The 23,089-nt window shown below is 34.9% G+C and overlaps 1 long non-coding RNA gene across 1 annotated transcript in view; it reads right to left on the bottom strand.

The window, feature by feature from the left end:
* The window catches only part of LOC108352547 (uncharacterized), a 209,007-nt gene that overhangs the window by 88,979 nt on the left and 96,939 nt on the right, over nucleotides 1-23,089 (bottom strand). The window contains exons 3-4 of the long non-coding RNA XR_015635527.1: nucleotides 12,522-12,623; nucleotides 3,015-3,150 (exon numbers count right to left, since the gene is read on the bottom strand). This is a non-coding gene — a long non-coding RNA (uncharacterized LOC108352547). The remainder of the gene's footprint in view (nucleotides 1-3,014; nucleotides 3,151-12,521; nucleotides 12,624-23,089) is intronic.

The following is a 23,089-nucleotide window of genomic DNA, read 5'->3' as shown; positions in this document are numbered from 1 at the left end:
AAAGGCAAAATGGAAGCCTTTTATAATTGATATGAGTGTTTCTGTTATAGTTTGTTAAGAATGTGTTGATGAATATATTTGCTTTCTTTTCTTTATTTTTATCATTTATATTACATCAATTAAGAAAATCAGTGTTTAATCATATTTAAGTTTTGAGATACCATCAGACTGTCAAGGGACATTGCCAACTATTCTCAAATTTATAACATCTTTGCCATGGTTTAAGGGATAGTTTTATGATGTTAGGCTTAATGATGACCTGGGTATTATTTTTATTTGGAAATTAAGCATGACATGAGGCAATGTGATTTCGTGTTATGCTGAGGAGTAGACCTGTAATGGCTCTTCTTTGTCAACTTGACTACATGTGGAATAAATAAAACCCACCGACTAGGTACACCTGAGATGATTTTTTTTCTTAATTAAATAACAAGAAGTGGAAAGAACTATTTTTAATCTGTATCTATTGAGGTGTGTATGTACACCTTTATTCTGTACTAACTCTTTTGCTAACAGCCTAAGTATAAGATGCATAAAAAGGAAGCTTGCTCTTTTGAGATTCTTGCATATATTTAAGACGAGCTGAGATATCCAGCCTCATGGTCTGAAAAACTACTTCATTCCTGGATTTTCTTTGGTTACATAGCAATTGTACTGGCTGTACCACAACCTGTAGGTCATTCTAATAAATCTCCATATATTTATAGAATGAATAAATATCCTTTCCATATGTTCTTTTTTCTTTAGAAAACGATGACTAATACACCATTTTTCAAAGTGCTGAAGTGAGTTATAAAACAACAGAGATCATTCTCACTCTATTAGAGAAACAAAGGAAGATGTTATTCTGTAGCAGATTACATTTGAAGGGTGTCACACAGTAGAAATAATCTGAGCTGAATATTTAAGTCACCAGTACTGAAAGGAGTTGAGTTATAAATATGGCAAGAATTAGCCCAGTACAGTAGATAAGAGTTTCATTAATATGCAACAAATATCAGTACTAAATATATGAATTATGCCACTGTTGTTATAGTCATTATCTAAATTTAAAGGAAAAACTCTCAAAGACCATCTATTGCACCAGTTTACTGAAAGCATTGTCAGAAATAAGCACCTTTCAGTACCAACAGAATTGCTTGCAAATTCAAACTTTGACACTCATAATAAGCACCAAAATACGGGGAACTGAACAGCTAATTCAAGATGGGCTTAAAAAGAATGGTACTTTATAAATAATCTATTAATGATAAACAAGTATTAAGAGTAGAAATACAATGATAGAACAGTTGTTCCAATAATTTGGTATATTTAAATCAATTAAATATTTCAATACAAATATAAAACATGTTCAAAGGTTACTTTAAAATTACTGTGAAAGGTCAGCCATTAGCAGAATTTGGATATGACAGTCTCTCTTTTATACTCCCAAATGATGGGCGGCTTACTGTTGCTAAGTGGTCTGTACACACAGGATGATTTTAGGCTGAACTCCTGTTTTCCCTGTGTCAGGAATGTTATATGATCCAGACAGAGATTTCCACTGACTCTCGCCCACTATAAGCCCTGAGTGCTGAGTATTTAATGAGCTTCTGCAGCATCTAACATTTCTCTGCAATAGACCATACTTCTGAACATAAACAAGCATGTTATAAGTCTTCCTAGTAAAGAATTCTGTTTGATAATTTTTGAAGACTCTTAGTACACTAAATTAAGTAAAAAAAAAGTACAGGTGTATGTGTGTGTGTGTGTGTGTGTGTGTGTGTGTGTGTGTGCATTTAATGTACTTGGATGTAAAAGGTATAAGGAAGTACTAACTTTTTCTTACTATTTGAATTTTACTTTCTTTGAAAGTTAAGAACTTCAATTAGTAAATATGGCTCACGAACTTGTGTGGGGTGAGAAATTCCATTGAAAGAAATAGCCTAGCACTTGTTTTTAAACTTGAGATAACTTTGAGGACAAGCAATGGTTGACAGTGATCCAGACTGAATAAGGATTTTTCATGATAAGGAACTGAAGTAGAACATGTTGCTGGTGGTAGTATTGATTGGAGATTTGGCTAAATGAAGAAAGTCTTATCATATAATTGACTTGATACAGAATAAAAAGATATAATTAATCACAATCAGAACAAAGTTTTACATGCAGAAATGGTGGAGATGAAAAGGTACCTTTTCCTGGAGTGGAACTAGAGATGATAGTATGAATTAATTTGCTTCAAAATAGATGTATATAGAAATATATATGCTCCAAATATCAAAAAAATTCTTGATGTGTTGCCAGAAGACAGAGAATGGTGATATGTCAACATCATTAAGTAAATTTAGTACCCAGTTATTGACTTCTTTAAGCAGGTCTCTGTTAAAATCTAAGAGGCACCTTGAAGAAATAGACAGCTCTAGGGCCAAGGGAGTAAAAGACTATGTCTTTTGCTATCAAAAGGAAATCATCCAGTAGGACATGATAAGTGGAGAAAACCAAGCAAGTTGGAAAGTTCTTCTATTATTCAATGAAAATTAATAACTGAGGAACACAAAAATAGATGGGTTAGTCAATTATATTCTATGAATTAAAACTAGGATGCTACAACATTCTACAAATTGAGATAAATTTGTTAATATATTTATGATGAGACAAGGAACACTGTTCCCTTTTTAAGCTTTTATTTTACTTATGTACATATTGAGATTCCATATCTATATACAAATATTTTGATTAAATTGGTCATTTTTTTCTTCATATTTCCCTCCCACCTCAACCTTTTGCTATTCTTTCCAATCTCTCCTTCCATTTTTGACTTGCTTTTTGCTTAAGGATTTATTTAGTTATTCGAAACTTTATGGATATGAGTGTCTACCTACACATATGTGTGTGCACCACATGTCTGCCTGGTGCTCATGGCAGCCACAGGAGAGTGGCAAATCAAATAAAACCAAAATTAGAAGTGCTTGTGAACTGCACTGCGGGTGCTTTGAATTGACATCTCGTCCTCTGCAAGAATAGCAAGTTACCTTAAAAGCTATGTTATCTATCTCTCCAGACTCCAAAACTTCTGTTCTTCATCCTCTTCTTCCCAGCAGTCGGGATACCGAAGAAGGCCAATGTCTGACCTTGAGCTCCACAGAGTTAGTTTCAGGATAGCCAGGGCTACACAGAAAAAGCATGTTTCAAAAAAAACAGACAAACAAACAAACAAACACACACACACACACACACACACACACACACACACAAATCAGCAAACAGAAATGATTAGAGCTGTCTATATATTCTTTTGTATAAAGACATCCAGTTTAACAGAAACCACTTACCTGTGGTCACCTGAAAAGAAAACACACATTCCCTACCACCAAAGCCATTACTGCCAATAGCTATGTAGAGGGCATTTGGGTTCATGTATTCTATTGTGAACAATGCTAGAATCTTTAATGACTTGACCTTATACAGGTTTGGGGCAGGGAGTTGTAACAGCCATTGTGTTCATGAACACAGTAGCTCTGAAATATACAAACAACAGTGTCGTGTCACAGTATTTCCAAACTCGTACAAGAGGTATAACCCCTCTTCAAGGATGTTTCCCAAGACATTGAGAGGAGGACTGATACCGAATTCATTTTTGACAATGAGAACTCTACACTCTCTGAACTTTTACTAGAGGCCAACTGCTGTACTTGTCAGTGCCTGCTGCAATGAAAAGGTTTTCTGATGAAGGATGAGAGCTGTACCAATTTTTGGGCATAAAGAAAAGTTTATGCAAAGGGTCAATGCTGTGCCCATTTAGCAAATAGCAGTAGTAGGTTCTCCCTGGGGCATATGATGTCCCCAAACGTGGCTTACAGTACGTGGTAGAGTTCCATCGTTTAGTGCTGGCCTTGAACACAATGCAGAATGCATTCACTTATCATTCCTTTAAGTATCCTTTCTAACAATCTTATTGATTTTAAAGAGTTTAGAGAAGCAACCTTAAAGTGGGGCAGTTGGGGTATATTGTGCTGGTTAGTTGGTTAGGTTAACAGTATAAAGTGCATAAATTTAGTCTAAAAATAAGATGGTATTTAGCATATCCACATAGAATGGAATTCTGAGCATAAATACAAATCAATAAAGTAAGTAAGCAACCATTGAAAGTGAGGGGAGGTTTTCTTTTTTGGGTGTAGATTATAGGTTATATGTCTCTTTGAAATATGTGCACAGGTTCTATTTATTTTTAAAATTAATATCAATATATTTCCACACTAATTTCAATAACTTTTTGAGGTTAAGTAAGATGTTTGTCAGCCTTTCGATACAATTGTATTCTATGGCAAGGACTGGAATAACCATTCCCTTAAAATATAACAATAACTTAAAATAGCCTCCCATCTCATAGGGTCTCTACTAGCATAGCATCTAAAAAGGAGGCTAAGCACTTTCGTCCCACCTCCTTTCCAAAACCACATTAGAAGTTCATTTTCTTTCCCCCCATGGGTAACATCAATTAGCAAACACAGATGGTCATTCTCTCCCACTACAAAGTAACACTAACAGAGATTATGTGTCATAGTTGCTGCTGATTGGGTGCATTATCCAAAGACCCGTAACCATTTGCAAACCAGAATAGGTGTCATATGTTCATTATTAAAAATAATTTTGTTCTTACAGAGAAATAAGTTAATTGGATTACCTGGGATATAAATCACATAACCTTTTAATACTTATTCAATGATAAAGTGAAAACTATTTTGTTTCTCTAATAATTTTAGGGAGATTTCTGGGTTGAAAAGAGATTTAATTTTCTTTTAATTTATCTATATTTTGGAGAATTTCAAAAAAGACTATGAAAAACTGACATAATTTTATTTAGACAAATAAAATATTACATATACATGTATTCATGGCTAACCACTTGGTATTTAATAACCCATCAGGAGCTTGTGTCCAGCAAAACCTGATTCTCTCTCAGCTATTCATATAGGGTTGCATATTAGTAAAATTTCTCCATCCACATTGATATCCACTGGTTTTGGCATTATTAGGGTGCTACTCGGCAAAAATAATATTGAGATTTCAAAGGTACAGCTTTCCTGGTATGACTAAAAGAGCCCATCTAGTAGCAGGAATACTGGTCTTCTGACTCTTACAATCTTTCCACTTTCTCTCACATAAAATTTTCTGAACCTTATATATAGTGATTGCATTGTATATGCAGCAACGGGGGTTAAGCAGCCTGTGGTCAGTCCTCTTTTGCATTTTGTCAATATCAAAAACAAATCCTATTTCCAAGCACCAAAATAACTGACCTGTAATCAAAGGACTTTGTGAAATAGATGAGCAATGATTATTAAATATCTAGTATTGATAAAAGAAAATTGTAATAATACAATACAATTTTAGATTATATCTGCTGTTCTTCTAGATGTGAAACAGACACGTGCTCCACTATGTTCATAGCAGCCTTATTTATAATAGCCAAAAGCTGGAAAGAACCCAGATGGCCTCAACAGAGGAATGGATACAGAAAATGTGGTACATCTACACAATGGAATATTACTCAGCTATCAAAAACAATGACTTTATGAAATTCATTGGCAAATGGAGGGAACTGGAAAATATCATCCTGTGTGAGGAAACCCAATCACAGAAAAACACACATGGTATGCACTTATTGATAAGTGGCTATTAGCCCAAATGCTTGAATTATCCTAAATGCGGAGAACACACGAAACTCAAGACAGATGATCAAAATGCGAATGCTTCACTCCTTCTTTAAAGGGGGAACAAGAATACCCTTGGCAGGGAATAGGGAGGCAAAGATTAAAACAGACACAGAAGGAACACCCATTCAGAGCCTGCCCCACATGTGGCCCATACATATACAGCCACCCAATTAAACAAGATGGATGAAGCAAAGAAGTACAGGCCGACAGGAACTGGATGTAGATCTCTCCTGAGAGACACAGCCAGAATACAGCAAATACGGAGGCGAATGCCAGCAACAAAACACTGAACTGAGAATGGGACCCCCGTTGAAGGAATCAGAGAAAGAACTGGAAGAGCTTGAAGGGGTTCCAGACCCCATATGAACAACAATGCCAAGCAACCAGAGCTTCCAGTGACTAAGCCACTACACAAAGACTATACATGGACTGACCCTGGACTCTGACCTCATAGGTAGCAATGAATATCCTAGTAAGAGCACCAGTGGAAGGGGAAGCCCTTAGTCCTGCTAAGACTGAACCCCCAGTGAACGTGTTTGTCGGGGGGGGGGGGCGGTAGTGGGGGAAGGATGGGGAGGGGAACACCCCTATAAAAGGGGGAGGGGTGAGTGCGATGTTGGCCCGGAAACCAGGAAAGGAAATAATAATCGAAATGTAAATAAGAAATATTCAAGTTAATAAAGAAAAAAAAAGAAGGGGGAACAAAAATATCCACAGGAGGTGATATGGAGACAACGTTTGAAATGTAAATAAAAATCCAATTAAAAAAAAAGAGTTGGAATGATTAAGAACTGAAACAGTCCAGCTCTGAATGTGTCTTCTCCAGCTGGTAGTGCTATTAGAAGATCCTGTAGAACCTGTATGGTATCAGATTTCGTGGCAAAAGTAGGTCATTAAGGTTCAGCGCTCCAAAATTAGAATAACCCAATTTCCTGTCTTTCTCTAATTTAATTTGTTGGGATATAACGCCAAGCCTTCCATGGTACATTCCCCATTATGATGTTTGAAAGCCCTATGAAATATTTAGCCAAAAAGGGTTCCCTATTCAATTATTTCTGTGCACTATTCTACCACATCAGCATAAAATATCCAAGTCAGAAAAATCAAGGTGCCATTATGAAAGCTGTCCCAGTCTTCTGTGCTGTAAATAACTTCATCTTCAGTGCTGTGTTTCAAATAACAGTAAATGCACTGCAGCTAGTTTTTTCTTACTTTTGTGATTATTCTGCCAAGCATGTTTGGGAAAATACTAAAATACATATGGCTGATGAATCACTTTCTAATGTCTGTTTATGAAATTATTTTGAATTAAATTTTCTTTAATCTTAAGCCTATTTCAATATTCTATGAGAGAACATCAGAGACAGTGAAACATGGGTACAATTTTGAAACTGAAAATTAGCTTAAACTCATTGTTATTCTGTTTCAAAATTATGCAAATATTTTAGAGCATTCTCATTTATTTATTCTTCACTCTGTGGAAATTATTACATATAACTTCCATATGAACAAATGTAATATGCATTGTTGTCTTGCATTATAAACTATCTAAGTGGGTTGACTCATGCATATATTTTTGGATGTTGTTAAGCTAATGTTAGAAATGTTATATTTTTCTATATCTTGGTATTTTTTTATCTTAACAGTTGTATAAAACAAAATTTATTCACTCTATTTTTAAAAAACAAGTTGCTTGGATTTTCTCATTCCTTATTTAATGTATTTAGAAACTTGATAGTTTTACTGAGTAATATCAAATAATCATGCTATAGACTATTATTAAGATATACTTACTATTAAATGACATGTAGAGTGACATACATTATAGAAATCAAAGTGTGACCATGAACGCTGAACAACTACGTATATATCTCAATTCTTGTAAGTAATGTTTCAGAGAGTGAAAAATCTAGTTTATTTTAGAAAAAAAAACCCAAATTTTTCAATTCCATGTGGATAGATTGGTTTTCCCACTTTCCCGGCCACAACATCCCATACCAAGAATGTGACTAGGTGTGGAGGGGTGGATTGAACTTAGTCTAGTTCTCACACAAACTGAAGCTGAAAATCAAGGTGTGATTATGAAAGTTGTCCCAGTCTTCTGTGCCTTAAATAACTTCATCTTCAGAAACAAACAAAATAGATAGGAGATCAAAACTGATACTCTTCTCAGTTCATCTTCTTTTAAAGTCAGAATCCCAAGGTACAGTAATCTGAGTGAATGAGTAAAGATTGCTTTCAAGTTGACAAAAATTGACACTGGATATAGAGAAAGCATAGAAGAGGTAAAATGATTGAAAAAGAAGGGTCATATTAAAATAGGACATATAATTAGATCTATTATTTGGAAATAAAGTCATTTTTACTAAATTTTTAACCGGTATGAATATTATTGAAGATATTCTGAGTAGCTAGGGCATTATACCTTTTAATTTTCTGCAAGTTATTAACTTCATCATCCTTTAATTTGTGAGGGCAAATGGACATTTTGAATTATTCTACCCTTCCTGGTGTAAACAATTCAGCAAAACTAAACTTTAGAATTTAACAAAAGGGGCTGGAGAGATGGCTCAGCGGCTAAGGGCACTGACTGCTCTTCCAGAGGTCCCGAATTCAAAATCCCAGCGACCACAACGTGGTCGTTGTGGCTCACAACGATCTATAATGAGTTCTGATGCCCTCTTCTGGTGGGTGTGAAGACAGCTACAATGTACTTATATATAATAAATAAATAAATCTTTTTTAAAAAAGAATTTAGCAAAAGAATATTATTCCAATTAAATAAATGTTGAGACATGAACTTGAGTTCTGTGTTTCCTTTAAAACAATATGATTTTTTTTCATTTTTTCATGAAAACAAACATTCCTGGAAGTTAATTGCTTCTGAAATATCACAGCTTCATGACACCTCCATTTTCTTTTACTGGTATGGACTATATTTATTTGTATGTGTCAAAGTCAAAGCAAAGTGGACATATTTTCAAATATTACCTAATTTATTGAAGTAGGTAATATCCCCAAATGTCATTTAATAAATTAATATTAGTGAACAAATAGTTATTTTTAAGAATAAGTAGTTTTCCAGTTCACATCTATGCCCAGGAACAGATCCCATGCTGTAGCCCCCACCAACACCCTACCCACACCCAGAAAGATCTCGAACTCCCAGGAGTTCTGACACAGCCAGGCTTATGGATCAGACTATCCAGAGCCCCTCCCATACCCAGAGACAACCTGACCCAAGGAAGTCCAACATAATCAGGCTCACAGGAAGAACAGGCTCAAGTCAGAGACAGTAAAGCAGTTAACACCAGAGATACCCTAATGATGGGAGGCAAATGCAAGAACATAAGCAATGGCAACCAATGCTACTTATAATAGCAAAACACAGTTCTCCCAACACAGCAAGCCCTGGATACATTAACACAACTGAAAAGCAAGAAACTGATCTAAAATTTCATCACATGAAGATGATAGAGGCCTTAAGGAGGACATAAATAACTCCTTTAAAGAAATACAGTAGAAGACAAGTAAACATGTAGAAGCCCTTAAAGAGAAAACAAATGAAACCCTTAAAGAAATATAGAAAAGCACAATCAAAGAAGGGAAGGAATTGAACAAAACCATCCAAGATCTAAAAGTGGTAATAGAAACAATAAAGAAATCACAAAGGGAGACAAACCTGGTGATGTAAAATTAGGAAAGAGATCTGGAATCATAGATGAAAGCATCACTAAAAGAATACAAATGATAGAAAAGAGACTCTCAGTCTGAGAAGATACCTTGGAAGACAGTGACAGAAGATTCAAAGAATATACTAAGTGCAAAAAGCTCCTAACCCAAAACATCCAAGAAATTCAGGGCACAATGAAAAGACTAAATCTAAGAATAATAGGTATAGTAGAGAGCAAAAGCTGACAATTCAAAGAGCCAGTATATGTCTTCAGTAAAATCAGAGAAGAAAACATCCATAACCTAAAAAAAAGGGATGCCCATAAACATACAAGATATCTACAGAATGCCGAATACATTGAATGAGAAAAAAATCCTCCTATCACATAATAATCAAAACACCAAATGCAGAGAACAAAGAAAGAATATTAAAAGAGGTAGAGAAAACTGTCAAGTAACATAAAAATGGAGACCTATCAGAATTCCTCAAGATAAACTCTAAAAGCCTGGAGATCCTGGGTAGATGTCATGCAGACCAATAAAAGAACACAAATGCCAGCCCAGATTACTATACCCAACCAAACTCAGAATTAACATAGATGGAGAAACCAAGATAATGCACGACAAAAACCAAATTTAAAAAATATTTCCATTAAACCAGCTCTACAGAGGATAATAAAAGGGAAAATGCAGCACAAGGGTGGAAACTACACTCAAGAAGAACAAAGAACTTAATCTTCTCACAACAAACCCAAAAGAAAATTACCACTCCAACATAATTCTATCTCTAACAACAAAATAGCAGGAAGCAACAGTCACTGAACTTTAATAGATCTCAACAGCAATGGACTCAATTTCCCAATAAATTTACATTCGCTAACAGATGGGATACATAAATAGAACTCAGTATTTTGCTACATAAAGGAAATATTCCTCAGTGGCAAAGACAAACTACCTCAGGGTAAAAAGCTGGAAAATGTTTTACCAGCAAATGGTCCCAAAAATGAACAAGTAGCAATTCCCCCCCAAAAAAGAAAAAAATTAGACTTTAAACCAAAAGTTATCTAAAAGTGCTGCTAGGGAAGGACACATCAAATTCATCAAAGGAAAAATCTTCTAAGAGAAAGTCTCAATTCTGAATTTCTATACCCCAAATGCAAGGACATCCACATTTGTCAAAGATATGTGACAAGAGTTCAAACAACACATTGAAACTCACACAATCATAGTGGGAGACTTCACCACCCTGCTACCACCCATGAACACATCATAGAAACTGAAACTAAAGAGAAGTTTGAACAAAATGGTTTTAACAGATATGTGCAGAATATTTCACCATAAAACAAAATAATATACCTTCTTCTCACCACCTCATTTTACTCTCTCCAAAACTGAACATGTAATGAGAAACAAAATGAGCCTCAACAGATACAAGGAGAATGAATTAGTCCCATGAATTCTATCAGATCACCACAAATTAAGGCTGGTCTTCAATAAAGCAAAAACAACAGAAAGCCCACATGCTCATGGAATATGAACAACTCTCTACTCAATGACAACTTGGTCAGGGAAGAAATAAAGAAATTAAAGATTTTTAGAACGTAATGAAAATGAAAGTACAGCTCACCCAAACTTAAGGGACACAATGAGCTAAGAAGAAAACTCATAGCCTGGTGTGCCTTCTTAATGAAATTGGAGAGATCCTACACTAGAAACTTAACAGCACATCTGAAAGCTCTAGAACAAAAACAAAAACAAAAGAGCAAATATACTCAAGAGGAATAAACTGCAGGAAATAATCAAACTCAGGGCTGAAATCAACCAAGTAGAAACAAAGAGAACTATACAACAAATGAACAAAACCAGGAGCTGGGTTTTTGAGAAAGTCAACAAGATAGATAAACCCTTAGTTACGTTCACTAGAAGGCACAAATACAGTGTCAAAATCAAAAATGAAAAGAGAGACAGAAGAAGAGAAACTGAGGAAATTAAAATATAATCATCAGATACTATTGCAAAAGACTGTAATCAACAAAACTGGAAGATCTATATGGAATGAATAATTGATTAGACAGATACCAGGGGAGAAAGTTGAATCAGGATCAAATAAACTATTAGCAGTCCCAGCTAATCAGTCTTACAACCCCTAAGGGAATAGAAGCCGTCATTATATTCTCCTAATCAAAAAAAGCACAGAGCCAAATGCTTTTCATGCAGAATTCTATCAGACCCTCAAAGACCTAATACCAATACTTTTCAAACTACTCCACAAATCAGTAACAAAAGGAAGTTTATCTAATTTGTTCTATGAAGCCACAGTTACAGTGATACCTAAACCACACATAGACCCCCCGAAAAATAACAAACTTCAGACCAATTTCTCTCATGAATATCTATGCAAAAGTACCCAATTAAATTCTTACAAACCAAATCCAAGAATACATCAAAACAAGCATTCATCATGATCAATAGGCTTCATCTAAGAGTTTCAGGGATGTTTCAATATTTGGAAATTCATCAATGTAATCCACTATATAAACAAACTCAATAAAAAAACACATGACCATCTTCATGTTAAAAGTCATGAAAGGAAGAGGAATTCAAGGCACATACCTAAACACAATAAAAGCAATATACAGCAAGCCAATGGACAACATCAAACTAAATAGAGAGAAATTTGAAGCAATCCCATAAAATCAGGGACAAGACAAGGCTGCCAACTTTCTCACTATTTATTGAATACAGTACTCAAAATTCTAGCCAGAGCAAATAGACAACCAAAGGAGGTCAAGGGGTACAAATTGGAAAGAAGTCAATGAATCACTACTTGCAAATGATAAGACAGTATACAAAAGCAATTTCAAAAATTCTACCAGAGAACTTTTACAACTTCAGCAAAGTGGCTGGATATAGAATCAACACTCTACACAGGACAAAGAGGCTGAGAAAGAAATTAGGGAAACAACATCCTTCACAATAGTCACAAATACTATAAAATATCTTAGTGTGATTCTAGCCAAGAACGCGAAGGATATGTACGTCAAGAACTTCAAGTCACTGAAGAAAGAAATTGAAGAAAACATCAGAAGATTGAAAGATCTCTCATGCTTATGGATTGGCAAGATTACATAGTAAAAATGGGCAACTTACCATAAGCAATCTACAGAATCAGTGCAGTCCCCATCAAGATTCCAAATCAACTCTTCACAGAGATAGAAAGAGCAAATCTCAAATTCTGAGGTATGAGCAAATCTGGAATAACAAAAAAAAAAAAAACTCAGGACAGCAAAAATTATTCTCAACAATAAAAGAAGTTCTGGTAGAATCACCATCCCTGACTTCAAACTTTACTACTGAGCACTAGTGATAAAAACTGCACAGTATTGCCAGAGACAGACAGGTAGATCAATGAAAAATGCATTGGAAGAAAAATCTGGTGATTCCTGAAAAAACTGACAAAAGTTATACCTGAAGACCCAGTTATACCACTATTAAGCCTATATCCAATTGAAGCTCAAACATATAACAATGCCCCGTGTTCCATTATGTGCATAGCCACCTTATTTATAATAGCCAGAAGCTCAAAACAACCAAGATGTCCCTCAAGAAAAGAATGGATACAGAAAATATGGTACATCTACACAATGGCGTACTAATCATCTATTAAAAACAACGACTTCATGAAATTTGTAGGCATAAATAGATGAAACTAGAGAATATCATCCTAAGTGAGTTAACACAGACAAACATGTTATGTATTGAGTAATAATTGAATATTAACAAAACAGTTCAGAATACCCAGTGTATAATTCATAGAGCATATGAAGCTTTACAAAAAGGAAGACCAGAGTGTGCATGCTTCAATCCTACTTAGAAGTGGGAACAAAATCTTGGTAGGTGGAGGGAGGGACCTCGAGGAAGAGAGGAGAGATAGAGAAAGGGAGAGGAGGATCAGATATGGGAAGAGACAGAAGTCGAGAGTATCAGGAAAGTGAGTAAAAATATGTAACAGTGTGGGGGTGAAGGGGGTGTGTGGAGCTACTAGAAATTCTCAGATGCCAGGGAAGCGAGAGATTACCAGGACCCAACGGGGATTACATTAGCTGAAATACTCAACAAAGGGGATATAGAACCTGAAGAGTCCACTTCCTTTAGATAGGCACGACCTCAATTTGAGGGATGGATCAAACCACTCCCAACCCATCTCAAAATTTTTAACACAAAATTGTTCCTATCGAAAGGAAACAGAGATAAAAAATGGAGCAGAAACTGAAGGAAAGGCCATCCAGAGACTGCCTCATCTAGGGATCTATACCATCTGCATACACCAAACCCAGACAATTGCCGACGCTAAGTTCTTGCTGCCAGGAGCATGACATAGCTGTGTCCTGAGAGGTTCTGCCAGCATCTGACTAATACAAATGTAGATACAGCCTACTATTGAAATGAATTAGAACTCCAAAGGAAGTGTTAAAGGAAGGACCAAAGGAGCTGAAGGAAATCGAAACCTCCACAGGTAGAAGAACAATATCACCTAACCGTTACACCCCAGAGCTCGAAGGGACTAAACTACCAACCAAAGACCATACATGGATGGGTACAGGGACCCAGCCACATATGTAACAGAGAATTGCCTTATTTAGAATCCGTGGGGGAGGGAGGGTTGCTTTGGTTCTGTGGAGGCTTAATGCCCCAGGGTAGGGGATGGTAGATCAAGGAGTTGGAAGTGAGTGGGTGAGTGGGGCAGAATCTTCTTAGAGACAAAGGGAATGGGGGTGGGGTGAGGGGGTTTGTGGAAGGGAAACCTGGAAGAGGGGCAACATTTGAATGGCAAATAAAGAAAATGACCAATTAAGAAGACAAACAAGAAAAAATAAATTAAAAGCAAAGATACCATATTATTTTACATATTTTCAAGTATTTTTAAAGTATGACTTAAGTACACCTTCATTATTAAATTCTGATTTTGTATTAAGGATATTTGTAGTATTCTATTTCTTTTGAAATCATATAGAAGTGTATGTCAAATGTAAATGTCATTATGGAAGAGACAACTATTTTGTCTGTTTATATAATTGTGAATATTTTTATCAGAATCTCATGATGAGCAGCAAATCGTAGATCTAAAACAAGTAGCAATATGGTATCTGGAAACATATCTGTGTATTACTCATTCTTTTTAAAATTTATGGCTCTGTCATACACATTAAACCGACCTGTTATAAACAATGGTAACATCAGACACCAGATACTTAGAAAATGGTGGTTTTAATAGTTAATCTAATTGCAATGTTGTGGAGCCCAGTTCCAGTGACTACATCTCTGTTCCACTATTAGGGCTCAAAGATCACTGCTGAACAGGGGACGGGAAGGGTTTTAAGAGGTAGAAAATCAGGGAATTTGTGTGATTGTTTGCCTTAAGAATATCAGAATATCCTAGTAAGAGCATCAGTGGAAGGGGAAGCCCTGGGTCCTGCTAAGACTGAACCCCCAGTGAACTAGATTGTTGGGGGGAGGGCGGCAATTGGGGGAGGATGGAGAGGGGAACACCCATAAAGAAGGGGAGGGGGAGGGATTAGGGGGATGTTTGTCCGGAAACCGGGAAAGGGAATAACACTCGAAATGTAAATAAGAAATACTCAAGTTAATTAAAAAAAAAAGAATATCAGAAGTTGCATCCATAGAGTCTCACCAACAAGGCAGATAAAACATGAGTTGAATGGGCAGCACTATAGATGTACTGATGTGGACTAGAGAAAGCCCTAGAGGCCTCAGGTGTGTACAATGAAAGATAAGCAACTAAGAAACTCTGTGAGTAGAAGAAATAAGTCTTCCCTGTGGAAGAGCATATCAATAGGCAATGCAATACCTTATGATCATTCCAGAAAGATTGACATAAATAACATTATACAGACTGAGCAAATAGTATTTCTGTATTTCAGATACATATTAATTATATATCTTATTTCTAATAAGGGAATTAATATGCAAGACTATGCTATCTATGTTTCTGTTTATAAATTGAAGCTCTTTGAATCATTATTCATATCCATTATTATTCCATCAGTGAAGCAAGAAAAAAATGGAGCTGGGTAGAGCACAGTAACGGCAAGTTTAAAAGGTAAGTGGTACATTGAAGAATATATATATGTGTGTGTGTGTGTGTGTGTGTGTGTGTGTGTACATACATATCACTGTTTGTCTTGTGGGCAAGGAATTGTGTCTTCCACATGAGGGAGGACAATGAAGTTAACCTGTCATATGGATGACTGCACATTAAAATATTATATATTTTTCACATGAGACAAAGCAGACCTTCTAGTACATTGATTACTAAAGCCTGCTAATACAGAAGACTCCCCTATGAAAGAATGAAGATTAAGTTTGTGTTGAGACATATGTTGTTTCAGATTGAACAACGTTTGGAATACACTTAACAGCACTTAACACTGTCATGGAGTACCTACCATTTGGATTCAAGCCTTTTCCCCAATTTCACCTAGTTTTATCATTGCATGATTATTACAATATAAGGAGTAGAAACTTTATCTTAATAAACACATTGCATATATATGCTAGGGGATGGTAGACACTGATTCAGGATAAAATACTCTCAAAGAAGCTTGTCATAATAGACATGCATGCTAGTACAAAAGGCAAACTCAGGGAAAGCTGTCCTTCAGAAGACCATCTGCTACCACAAAATAATCCTAAAGAGACAACTCAGTTCAAAATGACTGAAGAACCACTTCCATAAGCAGTGTGCCAGAGGGATTGTACCTTCCTCCAGAAAGGACTTCTGAATATTCCATAGGGAAAAAGATACCCAGGAAAACAATAATAATCTTTAGCAGCTAGAGTTCAGGCAGTAGTACAAAGGCTTACAGGAGTACAGAGGTTGAAAAAGAGAAGGAGAACTTAAAAATGTATGTTCTTTCTGGTAAAACTGGATTTGGATATAAAAGAAACAGCATGATGCTATTGTTAGGGCAGAGGTGATAGATAAATAGCATTTCAAAATTGCTGCCAGAAGCCTATGTCTGCAAAATTTTATTTTGTACTATTCAGAACATCATGGAGTCTACATAACAAATGAAGTATAGAATTTACTGAAAACAATTGTCCGCAGTTATTAGGAGCTTGTTATGTGTGAATAAGCTATTCTTTTGGGAATAAAGGAACAGGATTAATTGTAATCAATTTATGGTGCATCAATCCTTTCTTTAATTCCTCTGTCATAGCTATATTCCGTTATTGTAAAAATGGATCCCGTAAAGCCATCTACTGAATGACAGGGATTCCAGTATTGTATGAATGCACTTTTCCAATATAAGAATATATTCAGAAGTTTGAGTTTAAGACTCAGGATGTTGAAAAATGTCAAACTGAGCTAAGAGGGAAGAAAATTTAACTCTCTAAATCCAATGTTTTCAACAAGACATATAGAAAAATCTAGACTACTCTGGATCAAGAATATTAGAGAAATCAAGATACTAAACAGACAGTAAAAAACTAAACACTAAATAACAATTATAAAACTCATGAAATATTGAAAAGCTTGTCACTATCAAAAGAAAAGAAATCCACAGAAATATCTAAGCAGCAATATAGTAAACAGGAAATGGAGAATTACAGAAATTCATATTTTTATAATAAACATCTTAATGATTTCCTTTTATAATGAAAATGTTTACAAATAAATCTCTGTAATATAATGCACATCGTTTCAAGCACTACATTAAGTTACTAAAATTATAAAGTATGTAATCTTGCAAACACCTGCATAAAAATAAACTATCATTCTTAGACAGATGTTATAGCTTCCACTGAAAGATTTTCTCCTTTTTCATATTCATAATTGGTAATGTCTGATGAAAATATTGTGTCATGTTAACAAACTCTAGATTCTTATGGGTGCTAAAGCATCAAAAATAGCAAGAGTTGATTTAATTTAAAAGACAATGCGATTAATTAAAATGATAAAGTACATGTGGCAGTGTAGCTTTTCAAATATCTTCTGCATTCATGAGTAAGCAATTAAAAGTTACAACACTGATTACAATAATTTAATAATAGAAGATGGTATTGTCACTTTGAGACCATGAATGGTTTGAATGTTGTTAAATTATATCATGAATAATAATTGCATTCTGATGAAGTTTTGATACAATGATAAATAGAAATACAAGTCAATTTTTCTAGACAAATATTTATCCTTCCATATAGAAATATTTTAATTGTTTGGAATATTTAACCTAGTCTTTTTATATCGAAAATTTGTAAATGATTTATTTATTCATTTATTTATATTCTTTAAACAAATTTTAAGTTTAATTTTATTCTTCCCTTCCATAAGTACTTTCAGAAATTCATATTTCGTACTTACCCAATGTCAAGCTTTCTCAAAAATTACGCACAATAAAAAAAATACAAATACAAACCCCTTCCAAAACAAAGAAAATGAAACACCATGCAAGAAGAAATCAAAGAACAAAACCCCCACCAAAATGTAACAAAGTAAAAACGCGCGTGCGCACGAGCACGCGCACACACACACACACACACACACACACACACACAGGCACACACACAAAAGTGCGGAATCCATAAATATCGGTCAACTGAACCTTAACATAAGACCTACCCTGCTAAGGTTGATCGTCTCTGTGCAACTCCATGGAAGAACACTGAATTTTCTCTCTCTCAAAAGATATAAATGACAGTTCACTTGAGATCGTTCACTGACACAAATAGTTTAATGTTCTCCTAAGAGAATAGTAAAATATGTTGTGAGCCCACATCTACTTTATAAGGACAAGATATGTAGGTTAGTACCTCAAGTTCACTGGGTAACTATGTGCAGAACATGATTCTACCTTCCACCATACATTTGTACCTTTCATTACACTTAATCATTGTTACTATTAGCTAACAAAGAAGATGCAATCTAAAAAATGGATTAAAAAAAAAAAAACCTTTCAGCATACAAGAGCCTGCCAAATGAATTGAAAAGTGCAACTGATATTTAGGTAGGATGGACTCAGACTTTGCAAAAGAATGTTCTGAATAAGAACTATAGACAGTTTACAAAATTTAAAAGTAACATAGCTGAAGTTCAAAAAAAACAAAAAAACAAAACCCTTAATTGCATGGAATGAAAAATAGATTAACCTTAGCTGGAAAAAAACTAGTTACTTTGAAGATGTTGAAGAGGGATTCTTAAATGAATTAGTCTAAACAAAAAAGCTAATACTGAAAAATTAAAACAACTTGGTTGTTATATGTTTTAAAAAGAAAGGAAAAATAGGAAAACTTAAAAAGAAACCCATACAAAACAAAATAACACAAAGTATTAATTGCTAAAGATTTAGATACAGTACCAAATGAAGATGTCACAGCAGTGAAAATGTGTGATTCAAGTAGATGATGTAGGACAAAATGAATATTTTATTTCTTCTCTAAAGAAAAATTTAGCATGAAATTTCCATAAAATATTTTCTTTTTTGAAATCTCTATGAGGATGTCTCCACCCGCTCACCCCACCAGACCTCTAAACTCCCTGGGTTCTCCAGGCTCTTGAGGGTTAGGTGCGTCTTCTCTGACTGAACCAGACCCAGTAGTCCTCTGCTATATCTGTGTTTGGGGCCTCTTATCAGCTGCTGTGTGCTGCCTGGTTGGTGGTCCAGTGTCTGATAGATCTTGGGGGTCCAGGTTAATTCTAAGGTATTAGGTCCTTCCAACAGTACCTACTAGTTTATATTCAAAGTTGTTTTTTAAAGCTACTGAATTGTAAGTTTATACAGTTTAATTGGTGTTTTCTACAGGTATGATCACTTCAAGTAGTTTGAAATGGAATTAATAATAAAATGAATGTTATCATCACTATTTAAAGACAGCTCCAAATAATATGCCTCAAAATGTTTGTCTGAGAAGATGCAATGTTGAGGAATGTTGGGTATGATGGGTGTGGTGGGTGTGATAGGTGTGATCGGTGTGATGGGTATGATGGGTATGTTGAGCATGATGGGTTTAACAGTTATGATGTGTGTGATAGGTTTGATGAGTGTGATGGGTATTATGGGTATCATGATAATGATGGGTGTTGTGGGTACTATGGGTATGATGAGTGTGATGTGTGTGATGGGTGTGATGGGTATAAGTATGATAGGAATGATGGGTGCAATGCATATGATAGGTGTAATGGATGGGATGAGTATGATGGGCATAGTAGGTATGGTGGGTATAATGGGTATGATAGATGTGATGGGTGTGATTGGTGTGATTGGTGTGACCCCCAGCTGCTCACAGAAGGCAAAACAAGCAGGTCTCAAGTATAAGACCTGCTTGGGTTGCAGAGAGAGAGTTGAAGACAACTATGAAAACAAAATGAGACAAAATAACACAAGCAAAAGAAACATTGATACTAAAAATCAATGAAATAAAATGAATGAAGTATGAAATCACATAAATTTGGTATATCCTCAGTGATAAAGGGCTGTAATTTATTTTTTGACATTTACATTTTCAATTTTGAGATGTTGGGATAAGGTCTTCAATTTTGTGTAGAATTAGAAAGATCTTAATTTATTGAATTGTTCAGTGAGAAGGTAAGGAAATACTAAAAAGAAAATTTGAAGCATTTTACCAGAATTTATGATATGAATTCGTACACTGTAAAAATTAGGTAATAATGCCTCTTACTTAAAACAAAAATTCCAAGAATGAAGAAATGAGACAGAGATTTAAAGACACATTAAATGTAGAGTTATTTAAATGTTTATAAAACACCAGTCACAACCTATGTAAACATATGAACCTTTCCAGTTCAAAGAAAGAAGATGGGAGGGCTGAAGAAATGGCTCAGTACCTAAAAGTATTGCTACACAAGTATTAGGATGTATGTTTGAACCCCTAGAACCAATATAAAGCCAGGAATAGTAACCTGAGTATCTCTAATTCCAAAGGCCATATATAGAGAGAAGTAGAACGCAAAGACACAAGAATGACTAAAAGCTCCCAGAGAAGGGGCCATTTCCTATGTAGTAACAATGGAGATCATGTCTCACATAGTGTGAAAGGAAACAGCTAATGTTAGAGATTGTCCTCTGATTTTCAACAGCTGTACTGGGTAAACACAAAAAGAAATACCATACGTTCATGCACATAAACAAAACATATATAAGAAAAATGTAAATAAATAGGTTATTAGATTAGAATTGAAATAAAGGAAACAAAAGGGAGAAATAACGCAAATTTAATTTTTTAATGGTGAAAATGAAAACTCTAATATAATTTCAAAATTAGCCCTTTGAAAAGTAAAAGTTTTATTACCAAGGAAAAGCACTATCCACTGAAAAAGATTATATGCTCAGTAAATACAAGGAATCTAAATGTGCACTCACTTTAGAAGATACTGTATATTTCATATATGTATACATGAAAATGCAGAGAAATGGATAAATTAAGAAGTGAAATACTGTATGGGAGCAAATATGTCTGTCTGCCGGCCCTCCTTCCTTCCTTTTTCCTTTATTCGTTCCTTCTTTCTTTCATCCTTCATTTTTTTCTTTCCTTCCTTCTTTTCCTTATTTGTATTTTTAAGGATGTCTCATGTAATCTAAGCTGGCTTTGAAGGTTGAAGAGGAGAACACACTATTTAAACTTCTACTTATATATGCTGAAAACTAATTACATTATTGAAAAAAGAAAAAATGATGTAAGGAATACAATTTCTAATACAAAAAAATATAACAAGTGCAGATCTTATAGACTAAGAATTGAAGTATGAAATTATACACCTTCTAAAGTTTTGTGTTATACACTGTGATTACTGAACTCCATTACCCACATTATTTGATATAGTAATCCCTTCCTAATAAGTGAAATTAATGTTTCATAAACTTTGCCAGGTTCATATTAACTATTTTACTTTATTTTAATCATTTTTATAGTTAATAAACATGTAAAATATATAATTAAAAATATATGAGTATAGTGAAGGGAAGACACTGAACAACTTGGGATGACTGAGGATGATGTCATCAAAACCCAAGCCTTCAGTTCAGACAAAGTGAGAAGCAAGAATAGAAATTCAAACAGAAAACGAGTGAGAAGACTGATGCTGTTTTTTACTTTGTTACTTTGTAGCTGGGTAGGAGGGTCGCATAGTTGATCCTCCAGGGGCATCCATGTCAGATCCACAGATGTCAAAGGTTATACAGAGCAACTTCAAAGAAGCTCTGGAATCAGGTATGTGCAGCAGAGAGCCAGCTAGAGGCTGTGTGGAATCCAAGTGTTGTTTGAACACCCTTTGTAAATATGTTGGAGTCCTTTTGTGGGATTTGAAATTATTAGCACCAATCTAGCCTATAGACTGTGACTTCACAAATATTAGATATTTGTAGGTAGTTTTTGTTGTTAAATATTTTATCAGGACAATATTTTCTTCAGCATTTCTTTTTTAAACTGGATGTGAATAGTCTCTAAGAAGCATTTTGTTCTCTAAAAAAATAGTGAACTAGACTGGTGGGGGAAGGGCGGCAATGGGGGGAGGGTCGGGAGGGGAACACCCATAAGGAAGAGGAGGGGGGAGGGGGATGTTTGCCCGGATACCGGGAAAGGGAATAACACTCGAAATGTATATAAGAAATACTCAAGTTAATAAAAAAAAATAGTGTGGGCATAGTAGGAGCATGAGGAATATTAAAAAGGGAAGAAGGTAAACATATAGGATTTTATAGGATTAAAAGAGGAAGAAATAATACTTCATAGTTTTTCTCCAGGTCAGTTAATTTGCATAAAGGGCTAAACACGTCTCTCACTATGCTGGTGGCTTTGAGAATTAATTCTGGAAGGTAATCTCAACTGAGATGGAAGAGAAACACCATTCACCCCTTTATATTGCTACCTACACAGGAACATCTATTAAAATATTGCATGCTGAGCACCAGTGAGCCTGCATTTCCCTCTGAAAAAAGAAACTTCTCTGGTCAGACCTGAAGGCAGGCTAATCTATGGATATAAAAACAGCCTCCTTATTTCTGCTTTCTGTTACTAAATGGGCTTAGCTTGTGTCCTCTTGTTCAAGGCTACCTATAAAACAGCATTCCACTGAAGTGTAGATTTTAATCATCTCTTTATTGGCTGAAATACTAAAAAACAATATTGTCAGAGAAAGTACACCCACCATTTACAACCTGAATATATGCATCTGCCTGCAGAAAAGCAGAGAGCTGAGCTGAAAAAAAATGGCTTTTCATTTTTGATTGATTATATCAGCCTGTTTTAAATGGCAGCTATAATATGTAGGAGAAAATATAAAGAATGATGTCAAATTTAATTCAGATCATTAAATTGATGGAAATAAATTGACAGCATTATTTAGCAAAAAACGTAACTACTGACTAGGTGGATTTCTTATATTGTCCCATAGATTTGATATTATTGATAAAGATTGAATTGAGCTAACCAAAATTGGACTTTCATTTAAATGCTTTGTTATTGGAAGAAGCATTTCAGAAAATATGTGTTCTGCTATAATCTAATATATACATGCAGACAATTTCTACAACTCCATGTAATTGTAATAGCATTTTTAATAGAAAAATACATTAGTGTATTTCTGTTTATGATTTGAGTTTAAACACAGAAATTCCCCCCAGGTATTTTTATTTCATCTTTACATTCCATCAAGTAAATAAATTGTCTATTTCTTTTAA

This window comes from Rattus norvegicus, chromosome 13 (assembly GCF_021556685.1).
Source record: "Rattus norvegicus strain SHRSP/BbbUtx chromosome 13, alternate assembly SHRSP_T2T, whole genome shotgun sequence".
NCBI lineage: Eukaryota > Metazoa > Chordata > Mammalia > Rodentia > Muridae > Rattus > Rattus norvegicus.
This window is presented reverse-complemented; position numbering and strand designations above follow the sequence as displayed.